Below are 12,426 nucleotides of genomic sequence, written 5' to 3'. Positions count from 1 at the left end.
AAATTAATAATAACTATAATATTATATTGTACAAACGAGTCTATAATTCGTGGCTTTACGCCCCATGACAACTATGATATTGTACCAATAGCACTGCTAAGAAACGAGAAAGTTAATTTACTGGTCAATAAACTGTGTGACCAATGAACTACCATTCCAACGGCGAGCCTATCCTGCCATCACCCCCCCCCCCCCCTACCATTCCATCGAAGACAATTTGATGGACAATAAAGAAATGCCAATAAGGACAATAAAGACACCAGCAATGGGGTAGAGTATCGCCCCTGGCTACGAAACTTCCCATTCATCATCTCACAATAACGTTGTTGTTGTTGTTGTTGTTACACAATTTCGTATAATTGATGAAAGTGTGCAGTTTCTTGTATGTTGGAGTATTGTATAAACATCACTGCGAAATAATACTGTTTGACCTCTCATTTGCATGCGGGTGAAAAAAAAAGAAAAGAAAGAAAGAACGCCAACTCGGCCTGACGCTAACAATTTCACGACTATTGTCCTATTCGTGTCGTAAAATGCGCAACTCTGAATAACTGGACCATTCCCTATTCTTCTCAACATTGTGTGATGTTGAGTTCGCCTGATGACGACGCACAAAACCCGTTTGGATAGTGTAGCACTTCGGTTATGGCTGTGAGGCTATGGCACTATATTTTTGCAAAATTGCTTAGCACGATGGAGCATCCCAGTCACTGTCATTAAAATGTCACTAAAATTAAAGTGTGGCTGTTGACATAGCATGCTGTCGACATGGCTGGACCCCTTCCTAAAAAAAATCCTGGATCCGCCACTGTTTGTGACAGTTAACATACTGAAAACACAAGTGCCGCAAAAAGGCGTACGTCTCTCATACTCAACAAATCATGGGAGAGATTGATGTCATTCCGGATGACGGTTGACGAGACGCGTGCTTTGCGGTGAAGTGTCCACATCCGGACTTGTTGGTAATGCATTAAAAAAGCGATAAAATAGTCCACAGTTCTTTATCACATTGTTACTATTATTTGCGGATCATACTTTTATAAAGTAATGCTGACCAGTGAAGGATTCCGAAACTCGGAGAACCGGCGAATGCAACAAACAATTATCCTACACTCTAAGAAAAAAGGGCGTGAAAAGGTGGTAACTTATAAAGTTACCACCTAGGTCAACATAGCGTGTAGAAGGGTGGTAAAAGAAATTATCATATATCCAAATTGTTACAAAAAGGCGTACAACTCCTCGCTCACCGAATCAGAAGCAGTAACCCTATCATTCGTAGGTAGCAGGTAGAACTTTGCAACCTTTTAAGCACAATAGTTGTCGACAACTATTACCTCCTAAAAGGTGTAACTGCTCCAACCTTTTTTCTAAGACTGTAGAAGCAACGCGCTTCAGCAACGTTCATCTAAATATCCTTCGAACTGCTCGCGAAAACGAGCTGAATTCTATTCTTACTGTTACAACAACGACTGAAACAACTGAGAAAAAAAAAAAAAAAAAACGCCAGGTGAAAAACAAAAAGAAGTCCTAGTCTCGACTCCCTCGTGAAGACGTTATCATCCTGCTAGACTCTAAGATGTGAAGTTGCGACGCCGCAAGATACAAGTTAAAACTCCAGTGGCAGTTTCGAATCTCGGAATACTTTTGACCGTCGCATTCTGCATATTTTTATGCGGTCCTCCCTTCGACTTTCTCGGCGGACTTCGCTTTTGCCTTACCGAGGGCAATTACTCATCATTTTGAAGGCGTTTTTTTTTTTCTTCTTCTTCTTTCGAGCGTTCAGAAGCATTACGAGGCCGCGCTTCGACTCGTCATTGAACTGTGCGTATACTGCTAACGCGACGGGAAGTTTTGGTTGGAAGCAGCTTCCGTACAAATACTTAGCATTTGCGCCGGGCAGATCTTACCGGTTTTTCTTACTTTTCGTCGCGAATATCCGCCCTTGATATTAGTTCCGGGGCCGACGGACCGTAGGCATCATAAGTCAATATTGGACTTGACTCGGGTGCGGTTTTCGTTACCTCTGCCAACGAGTGTTGCTACTTTGTCCATGGTAGACGTATAGGCACGACTCGTTAAATTGAAGAAGGAAAACTTTCGATATGGAGCGTTGTGTTACTGCCGAAAGAGAGTTCGTGAGGGAGTGGAAACGTGATGTTTTCGTCGCTACCTGAGATGTAGGTAGATACCTTTTCAGGTAATGCACTTACCTTACGTAAATAATAAATACAAGAAGAATCATTGCGGACCTCTTCGGTCCGTACAGTGCCTTACATATATTCTTAAAACGCTTAGCCAACCATTATTCCGCACTCTCAGAACAGAACTTCACCGCAGTAGCACGTTGTCCGCCAACCATACACTCTTAAAAATGAACTTCACCACATAGCACGCTGAAGGCCAACGATTGTACTAAGTGATACCTGTATCACTCTTCATTTGTGGAAAGCGCGGGCCGTACGCTTTTTTGTGACAATTAACATTTCTGCATAAGTGTCACAAAAAGGCGTCCGCCTCCCGTTTTCAACAAACCAGGGGAGAGAACGATGTCACTGGGCATCATGGTTGGCTAGGAGCGTGCTATGCGGTAATTCAAAGAGTGAAGGGGCGTACGCCTTTTTGTAACAATTTGGATATATGATAATTGCTGCAAAAGGCGTACGCCCCCTCTCTCTGCTCAAATCAGATAAACCTACACTCTAAAAACAGAACTTCACCGCATAACACGCTGTGCACCAACCATTGGCACGAATGATAGGGTCATCGCTTCTGATTCGAAGAGAGAGGGGGGCGTACGCCTTTTTTTGTGGCGTTTGGATATATAATAATCGCCACAAGAAGGTATAAGCCCTCCTCTCCCTTGGAATCAGAAACCATATCCCTATATCATTCGTGGCAGTGGTTGTTGGCGCACAACATGTTATGCGGTGAAGTTCAGTTCTGAGAGAGTGCGAATGGCATCGTTCTCTACGCTGATTTGTTGAAGACTGGTGGCGCTAGGCCGTTCTGTAACACTTATGCAGTCACACTAATTGTCACAAAAAGTGTGTATGCATCGCGCATTCCACAGGAGTGACAGCGATATCATCATCTGCGCAATGGTTTGCCTTCACCGTGTTATGTGGCGAAGTTACCGTTTAGGAGCGTACCTTTGAATATGGACTTGATCGATTGCATATTCCACCAAGACATTCTATACACTCTTAAAAATGAACTTCAAAGCTTAGCATGCTCCTCGCCAACCACCATTTCGAATGATATCGTTATCTGCCCTGATTTGTATAAAACGGGAGGCGCACGCCTTTTTTGTGACACTTATGCTGTTCATAACAAAAAAGGCGTACGCCCCCCATTTTCAACAAATCAGGGCAGATAATGATATCGTTCGAGATGATGGTTGGCTAGGAAAGTGCTATGCGGTGAAGTTCATTTTTAAGAGCGTACTTCGAATTAAAAGCCTCCGCCTCAAAATTTGTTTGAATATCTTTGGGAAAATGTTTACATTTCATAAAACACTTTTCATGTTGATAGGAATTAATTTGTTGTGATTTGTCCATCTGCAAATGATTCACTCTTATATTCCTACACTCTTAAAAATGAACTTCACCGCATAGCACGCTCCTAGTCAACCATCATCCCGAATAACACCATTCTCTCCCCTGATTTGTTGAAAACATGAGGCGTACGCCTTTTTGTGCCAGTTTGGATATATGATAATGGACACAGAAAGGCGTACGTCCCCCTCTCTCTTCGAATCAGAACAGATAACACTATGATTCATGGCACTGGTTTGCGCGCAGCGCGCGTGCGGTGAAGTTCTGTTTTCAGAGTGCAGTACATAATTGGTACAAAAAAGGCGTACGCCTCCCATGGAGCATGCTATGCGGTGAAGTTCATTTTTAAGTGTGTAATGGTTAGATAGCTTGTTCAATGTGTTTGTGCCCGTCCTGATGCATTTGTCAGGCGCGGCAAATTCTTCATGCTATCTGGAGCAGGAGCTATAGTGGCACATTCTCTATGGGACTGTGTTGACCGCTCAACAGATCCAAGAGTGGAAGCTTTGCATCTAGACGATTCTGCCGCACAGCATACGCGTCGCGCGGTGAAGCTACCTTCCTGTTTCTGTCGTTTAGGGGAATTTTCATTTGATTTATTTCCACAGTACATCTGGATGGACTCCGAGACTAAAGGCTGCGAGCCTAACGAGGTACCGTTATTGTCTGGCCCGTCAACATTGGAGGGAGGTAAATAAAAAAAGCCAACGTCCAGAATAGTAATACGGATTTTCATTGAGGAGAAATAAGGAAATGCGCAGAAACAAGCCTATCGACATTTTTTCCGTTAAATACTCGTATAAACGAACAAATTTCAGGCCATTAACGAAGAAATGCAGGTTGGTTTCACAGACGCGGGCCGCGGTGCTGGGTTTACTTATCCAGACTATTTTTATGAGTGTACTGAACCATATCAATAAAAGCAGCGAAAGTTTAACAGATTAGCTGCAACATTTTTCGCAAGTTCGTTTCTCGCTCTCTGTGTTTCCCTTTTTTTTTTGTGTGTGTGTATAATCGGAAGGGGTGTTGCGGAAACTATCAACTAAAGACAAAAAACAAAGGAAAAAAACGTGACGCCGTACCTGAAACGTACTGCTTATATTTTTTTCCTAATCATGATTGCTTTCATGTTGGAAATCAGCGGACTGTCAAGTGGGCTTCAGGCCCATCCAGGCCACCGGAACTCGTCTTTGCCCGCATTGCCTGCGCTCCTTCAATGGAACGGTGTCAGAACCACGTGTTCCTCATGCCTCCATTGCTGGCCACATCATCAGTCATGAACAACATCTATTTCCCATCAGAGCAGCGATGAGCGATCAATCAGGTCCACGCGCCTGCCAATAACGGCCAAATGCACGGATCACTTTGGCCACTAGAAGTACTGGAATATACGTGAAAACAATAAAAAAGGCTTTTATGAAGCCAATATCAATCAGAATCCCCGGACGTTGCGTGCAATACGAAAAGCAAGCGTACACCGCTGCCTAGAACCTTAACACGACGTTGCTCCAGAATTGAAATCAATACGGGACACTGTACGGTAGAAAGTTGTACTAGCACGTTTTATATATGTATATATATATAACGAGATGAGGACAACGTTAGTAGGAAAACAAACAAACAAAGCTATTTGTTCGAATTTACCACAAAAGTCCCGATGAAGACATTGACTTTGAGCCCCCATCGGGGTCATCGCTCATTGACATTGTTTTGTTGGGAGAGTTTCACATCTAAGAATCAAATCCTGCATACATTCTGTCTACTATAATTCACCAGTCATCTTGAACAGACTGCCTGATAAGTGCACCGAAGCTGATAATAGTCATCTTCTTTTGGTTGCAAAGGGCTCTCCTGTCTTAAAACCTTGATATGTATTCTGTACACAGGGTGTTTCACCTAAGGTGATAAAAAATTCTAACTGGCGACGTACTCGCCGGAGGACTGTGGGACTTTCGGCAATTACGTTCTGGAAACTTTTGCCGCCATTTAGGAAGACTTTAGACAACTTTTTAATTGAGGGAAATTTGTTTTTCTCAATCGAACTTCGAAAACTGCCAAGCGAACCTCACTTTTTTTATACAGAAATATGAAGTCCTCCACGGCTAACCGCTGACCCAACAAAAACTATGAACAGTATAGCAACAGAAATAGTCGAAAAAAAATTAGTAGAAGTGCTGCTTTAGCCCCGCCTGCTTTATTGTTGCAAAAAAGCGCGCGCGAGATGTGCGGCGAGCGGAGGAAGTGTTCCCGCCTCTTGTTTTACCTTTATTTCCCCCGCTTTGACCATGATGCAGGTGGCGACCGACTTATTACAAAGAAAGCAAAACAAGTGAAGGCGGGGACACTTCCTTCTCTAGCCGCACATTTCGCGCGCTCTTTTTTGGGACAATAAGGCAGGCGGGGATAAAGCAGCACCTTTTTGTTTTCGGCTACTTCTGTTGCTATACCCTGCATAGTTCTTGTTGGGTCTGCGGTTATCCGTGAAGGACTTCACATTTCTGTAAAAAAAGTTAGGTTGGCTTGGCAATTTTCAAAGTTCGATTGAAAAAAAATATATAAATGTGCCTCAATTGAAAATTGTCCAAAGCCTTCACTAAATGGGGGCAAAGGATTGCAGGAAGTAATTGCCCAAAGTCCGGCAATCCTCTGGCAAGTACTTCGCCAGTGAGAATTTTTATCACTTTAGGTGAAACACCCTGTATAAGTATTATGGCTTATGCATAGCACACTCTCAGAGAAAAGGGTGGAGCAGTTACACCTTTTAGGAGGTAATAATTGTCGCATATGCTGTGCCTATAAAGGTTGCAAAGTTCTACCTGCTACCGACGAATGATAGGGTTACCGCTTCGGTGAGCGAGAGGGGCGTACGCCTTTTTGTAGCAATTTGGATATATGATAATTGCTTTTACAACCTTTTACATCCTTTATCAGACGCTATGTTGACCTACGTGCTAACTATAGAAGTTACTTTTTTCTTAGAGTGCACTGACATTGTCACTCAGTCGTCCTGTGTTTGTGGGGCGTAAAAGCGGTCTGAAAGCTCGTCAAGGTGGTTTCGACTTGTCCTTCCAGCTCCTCACCAAAATTATTTCATGAAATAAGAATTGATCTATTACTTCCCCCAGCACTCGTCTAAATGGTATTGGCCTTCATAATTAGTTGTTTTGTTAGTTTCCCTACTAATGCTTTTCGCATCTCATTTATTGTACCCGAATTCGTCTATATCATGGCCATCTAACCTTTCATATTTTAGCGTACTAAAAAAGCAACAAAAACATGTACGATAGCATGCACGCAGTCAAGCTTGTGGACAAGATACATGACGACGAAGCCTACGAGCTTAGACACAACACCAACAAGGCGTTCTGTGACATCTCAGTGTGTGTGCAATTGTTTTCTGTCGGAATTACCGCCACCACCACCACTAATCATCATCACCATCATCACCATCATCATCACCACCACCACCACCATCCTTCTCCTCTTCATTGGCATCATCATTACATAGAGTTTTCACCCAAAGTAACCGGTGCGGCTGATGTGGAGTTGCGGGCCTCACACTATCACTCTTAGAAAAAAGGGTGGAGCAGTTATACACTACACCTTTTAGGAGGTAATAGTTGTCGCATATGTTGTGCCTAAAAGGTTGCAAAGTTCTACACTCTTAAAAAGAAAAAAAAGGTGTATTTTAACTCCTTTCCTTGCCCCATATATCACTCCCTTTTTGGAGAGTACGTTTACTCTCAAAAAGGAGTCTCCTCGCTCCCTTTAGACCCTTTAACTCCCTACTGGAGAGTAATATTATTCTCTGAAGAGTCTGAAGGGAGTGAGGGGACTCCCTTTTGAGAGTAAACGTACTCTCCAAAAAGGGAGTGGGCGTACGCCTTTTTGTAGCAATTTGGGTATATATGATTATTGCTTTACAGCCCTTTATCAGACGCTATGTTGACCTAGGTGGTAACTATAGAAGTTACTACCTTTTCACACCCTTTCTTCTCAGAGTGCAGTGAAGCCAAAATCTCCATTCTATTTTTTCTTGGAACCAGTCAACCAACCAACAAGGACGTGTAACGTAACAACACAGCGCGAGCTAATACATATGTCCTTACGCATACATTTGTTGTGCATGCGCAGACTCCCCGGGACCTGACAAAAACAAGTCCCTCCAACCAATCTCCACGTATGAGCAACTTTTAGCGGGCGGTGTGCATAACCAGAAACGTATTATAACACCCACGGTGTACGGATACCAAGAAGGTAGTGTTCCTATTCATCCAGTAGTGCTGTTCCACGAGAGTGAACAGATGATATCGCGTCTAATGGCAAAAAATACCCACATTCCACGAGGGACTTACATGAAACAGAAGTGACATCTCCTTGCTAGAGAAGAGACTAATGTGTGTGGCTGTGAAAGAGGCAGGCCTTGTGCTCCTTTGTAACACTACACCTATACTGACGTCTTTCCGGCCATTAGTGACACACATCTGCGTTCTTGGCTTGGGCTGCTAACATTATAACGCCCGGTACTGAAGAATTAGTCTCTGCGTAAGATCACTATACTAAGTGGGAGATGCGCGAAAATGCTGTTCATTTTGAGCATCCGCCTTAGATGATCTGCTCAATATCCTTACACGTGTAAAGGAAAAAGAACGTGGCACTAAGAACATTCACGAAGGCCATCGGAGATAAGGAACGTAAGGGTGACCAATAAAAAGGACGGGTCCGGAACTTGAGAATATGCTGGCTGGACGACCTGTCACAATAAATCGGGAGTGATAGCGTGGTCGAACGCATGCAGGGTAACTGAGGGGAGAAGTTTGCCTCGAAAGCACGATGGAAGATAAGAGACAGAAACTAAGGACTAAGTGTTCCAAAGAAGAAAAGTGAAATAGAAATACGTCTTAGAATAGAGGCAAGCCGCTGTGGTGGGAACAAAACAGGCAGAGTGCTTGATGAAGATGCATCGCGAAAGACAGAGACGAAAAGAAAACAGAACGCTTATTATGGAAGAAAATATTAATTGCATGTGGGCTGACAGCAAGGGTATGGATGTACCTAACTTCACGCATGCATCCTTAACGATACCAGGCGACTTTTGACGTCCGCGAGCTTCATTGGTTGTATCAGGACCACGTGAGTCAGGGTGCTGCAGTGCAACTAAGTCCTGCCTGCGTGGGTCCCTACACTGCCGGTGCTCATGCGTACGCTCTCTATACCCAAAAACTATAAGTGGGTAGCAGCCTGTTGCTTCGAGGTCTCCTCGTCGTCCAGTCCAAAGTCCCAGTCCTGCAGCCAATTTTTCATATCGCTCTTTCTATTTCTGGGTCATCAAGAACCTCTCGGCTTCGATGCATTTTAGAGTCACTAAATACGCTACGCTTCAGAGTATGGACACTGAGGCAAAAGGGCGAGTTGGAGCCGCCATGTTGCTTCCGCTGGACCTCCAGCCCCACACTCTTAAAAATGAACTTCGCCGCATAGCACGCTCCTAGCCAACCCTCGTCTCAAATGATATCGTTTTTTGTCCTGATTTGTTGAAAACGGGAGGCGTACGCCTTTTTTGTGACACTTATGCTGTTCATAATTGTCACAAAAAAGGCGTACGCCCCCTGTTTTCAACAAATCAGGGCAGATAACGATATCATTCGAGATGAGGGTTGGCTAGGAGCGTGCTATGCGGTGAAGTTCACTTCTAAGAGTGCACCTCTACTTCGGCAGCAGAAATACATGTACACTCTTAGAAATGAACTTCACCACATAGCACGCTCCTAGCCAACCATCATCCCGAATGACAACGTTCTCGCCCCTGATTTGTTGAAAACGGGAGGAGGAGCCTATTTTGTGCCATTATGCACGGCACAAAATAGGCTCCTCCTCCCGTTTTCAACAAATCTAAGGCGAGAACGTTGTCATTCGGGGTGATGGTTGGCTAGGAGCGTGCTATGTGGTGAAGTTCATTTTTAAGAGTGTAGATGAAGCTCCGTAGTGGAAGAAGACAACACTTCGAAAAGTGCTCCATGGATGGCGCTGGAGGTCAAACGGAAACAACATGGCGGCTCCAACTCGCCCTTTTGCCTCAGTGTCGATACTCTGACTCTAGATGCATTCAGGCTCTTCCACCTGTGGAGCGCGGGGTTACATGAGCCGCATCCGTCTGGTCTGATGGGCAGTACGAACGAGAGCGCGTGCACATGAAAAGGGACACGCATCGTGACACGCGATCAGTATTCGTAGCTAATAATCATTGGGACTGAGACTGATCAGCATTCGTTCGACACAGCGAAAGTCTCGGACCGTGGTCGAACCCCGTACGACAGGATGCAGCACATCCAGATCCTTGTGGCGTTCCTGTCCCACACCAGTCCAATGGACGTGCTCTAACAGTGCCCTTTTTCAGAGGGGATGGCCATCAAGTCAGGACACGTTGAGACGCCAAACACAGCACTTGGAGCGAGAATATGCAACGACAGGTGTGAGGACAACAGGACCCATTTGTGATTCGAAAAGCTACAAGCAGGACACACCTCGAGAGGAGTCCGTTAGAGCCGTCCTGTCTCAGCCTGTCTATATACACTCTAAGAAAAAAAGGGTGGGAAAAGGCGGCATCTTCTATAGTTACCACCTAGGTCAACATATCATCTGATAAAGGATGTGAAGGGGTGGTAAACGCAATTATCATATATCCAAATTGCTACAAATTGCTACAAAAAGGCGTACGCCCCCCTCGCTCACCGAATCAGAAGCGGTTAATTCGTAAGTATAACACGTAGAACTTTGTAACCTTTTAGGCACACCATATGCGACAACTATTACCTCCTAAACGGTGTAACTGCTCCACCCTTCTTTCTAAGAGTGTGTGTTTCCTGAAAAGAACTGCGCAATGTAAACTAGTCCGCGAAGCCATTCATATGTGCTCTGTGCATCAATAAACTGGACTGAAGAATTATGAGGCGCTCCAGCTCGCGATTTGATTGCCTTCTGGGCTGGCGGTCGCTTGCTCAAATTAAAGTCTCCTCCCAGAAGTAGATTTTGATTGTCCAGTACCAGAGCGAGAGACGTGTCTATCGCTCTGAAAAAAAAAAAAGAAATCTGAGCGATCACGTCATCACATCGTGACATCCGCTGTCAACAGCTTGCTGGAAGTCACCCACACAGCTGCTGAAACTCGCCTGAACCCAGTACAGTTCTCTTTCTTCTAATTCTGCAACTGCCGGCATTAACTAGCCGAATGACTTCAGCTGCGAGTCCATGTGGTACCGCTAAGTGTTTCATTGCTTGTGTATAGCCCCTTGATCCACACCCACCCACATATCTTACTGCTTGGAAGCATTTGGTATTACCTATAAATCAACTATTGTGCCATTATATTCCTGCAAAAGAAGGCGTTACGAGTCATGCTGGGACTTCCTCCACGTGAATCGGTTTCTTTTTGTTTTAGTTTACTGGGAATTAAGGACATGTACACGTTGGTAATATACAAATGTCACTTGCTCATGTACAAATTGTTGCACGGCATAGTCGACTCAATGCTAATTACAGTTAATTATATCATAAAGCAGTACAATTCCAGAAGTGAGTTCTGTATACGGGTTCCCCAGTCTCGCACGAATTACGGATTCAAATGTTCCAGTACTTTGCAGGAAAAAATTGGAATGGACTTCCAACACAGATAAAACATGCATCTAGTCTTTACATTTTCAGGCAACAATTGTCGGATGTATTGTAAATTATTTTTTCTTTGTTCTCTCCCGGATGTCATTGATGTTGCAGTTATCTGAAATGCTATCTAGCATTGGATTGTGCATATATTGTATAATGTGTTGTATAATGTGTATGTTACGGACCGCATCACAGGCATGCCTAGCGGTCCCGCACCAAATCTTGTAAACCAGAACCAGAAAAACCAGAGTCCGGTCATGCCCGACAGTACGCCTGGCTAGCGCCCATGTAGCAAAAAACCTGGCCCTCCAATGGGCTTCTGACAGTAACTAGCTGAACTGGACCTACAAGGTTGTATACCAACTTTGGACGATCAGTACCACGAGGGAAGTTCTGCTTTGCAGCTGCGTGTTTAGTCTCCTGAAGAGGATCCGACGGAGGGGTTAACGATTCGACCTCTTTACATTTTATTGAACCTACGAGAATGGCCTGAATAATGTAGTGCGATATGAAGTGTGTCATCGATGCTTCTGTAAAGTCAAACTCTTGCACGTAACACAAGCAAAAAAAAAAAAAAAAAATCCGAATAGCAGTTGTGGCGGTAAAACCCCTAATTTTCTCTGCCACTTCTCTCAAATATTTCCTTCGCTTTGCGAGCACTTCTGGCCAGCTACTTCCGGAACATTCATGACGCCGCGCCCTCCATCCCAGAAGCGCCTTCGACACTTGCAGACCTCTCTTCATGTACGACGCCGAAAATCAAGGGGTATTATCAACGTCCCCTTTTTCCTAACCGCAGGAAATCAAGTAAAAAGCAACAAGAACTTCGACACCGCAATCACACGACAGATACCCACAATAGATTCCTTCCTTCCAAGAAAAAAAAAAAAAAAAAAAGAAAGGGGAAGGAAGAAAGAAAGGAAGATTCGAGACAACGATTCTACACACGAAGAGGCACTTTCAGAGAAGTGGCCTTACAATTTGGACATAGCAGCCCCAGCCACTAAGATCTATTAAGGGCTTTTCTCACCGCCGCAGCTTTTTTCTTTTGTATCTTCCGTCCTCCGACAGTCAACCATTGACTGCTCCCGAGTCAATCTCACTACGTCTCTCTTGTCCATTTGGTCCTCATCGCTCAACAAGCGCCCAGTGCTCTAATTGAGTATACCGCACCATGTGGGGTCCGTGAAAAGCATTTTTCTAATGCACCGGG

The 12,426-nt window shown here is 44.3% G+C and overlaps 1 protein-coding gene across 2 annotated transcripts in view; it reads right to left on the bottom strand.

Annotated features, from left to right (window-relative positions):
* Window positions 1-12,426, bottom strand: part of LOC135399256 (sodium- and chloride-dependent GABA transporter 1-like) — a 120,951-nt gene that overhangs the window by 28,907 nt on the left and 79,618 nt on the right. The gene's annotated exons all lie outside the window — the stretch shown is intronic.

Source organism: Ornithodoros turicata, chromosome 6, assembly GCF_037126465.1.
Source record: "Ornithodoros turicata isolate Travis chromosome 6, ASM3712646v1, whole genome shotgun sequence".
Taxonomy (NCBI): domain Eukaryota; kingdom Metazoa; phylum Arthropoda; class Arachnida; order Ixodida; family Argasidae; genus Ornithodoros; species Ornithodoros turicata.
Note: the sequence above shows the minus strand (reverse complement) of the source record. Positions and strands in the feature narration are given on the sequence as shown.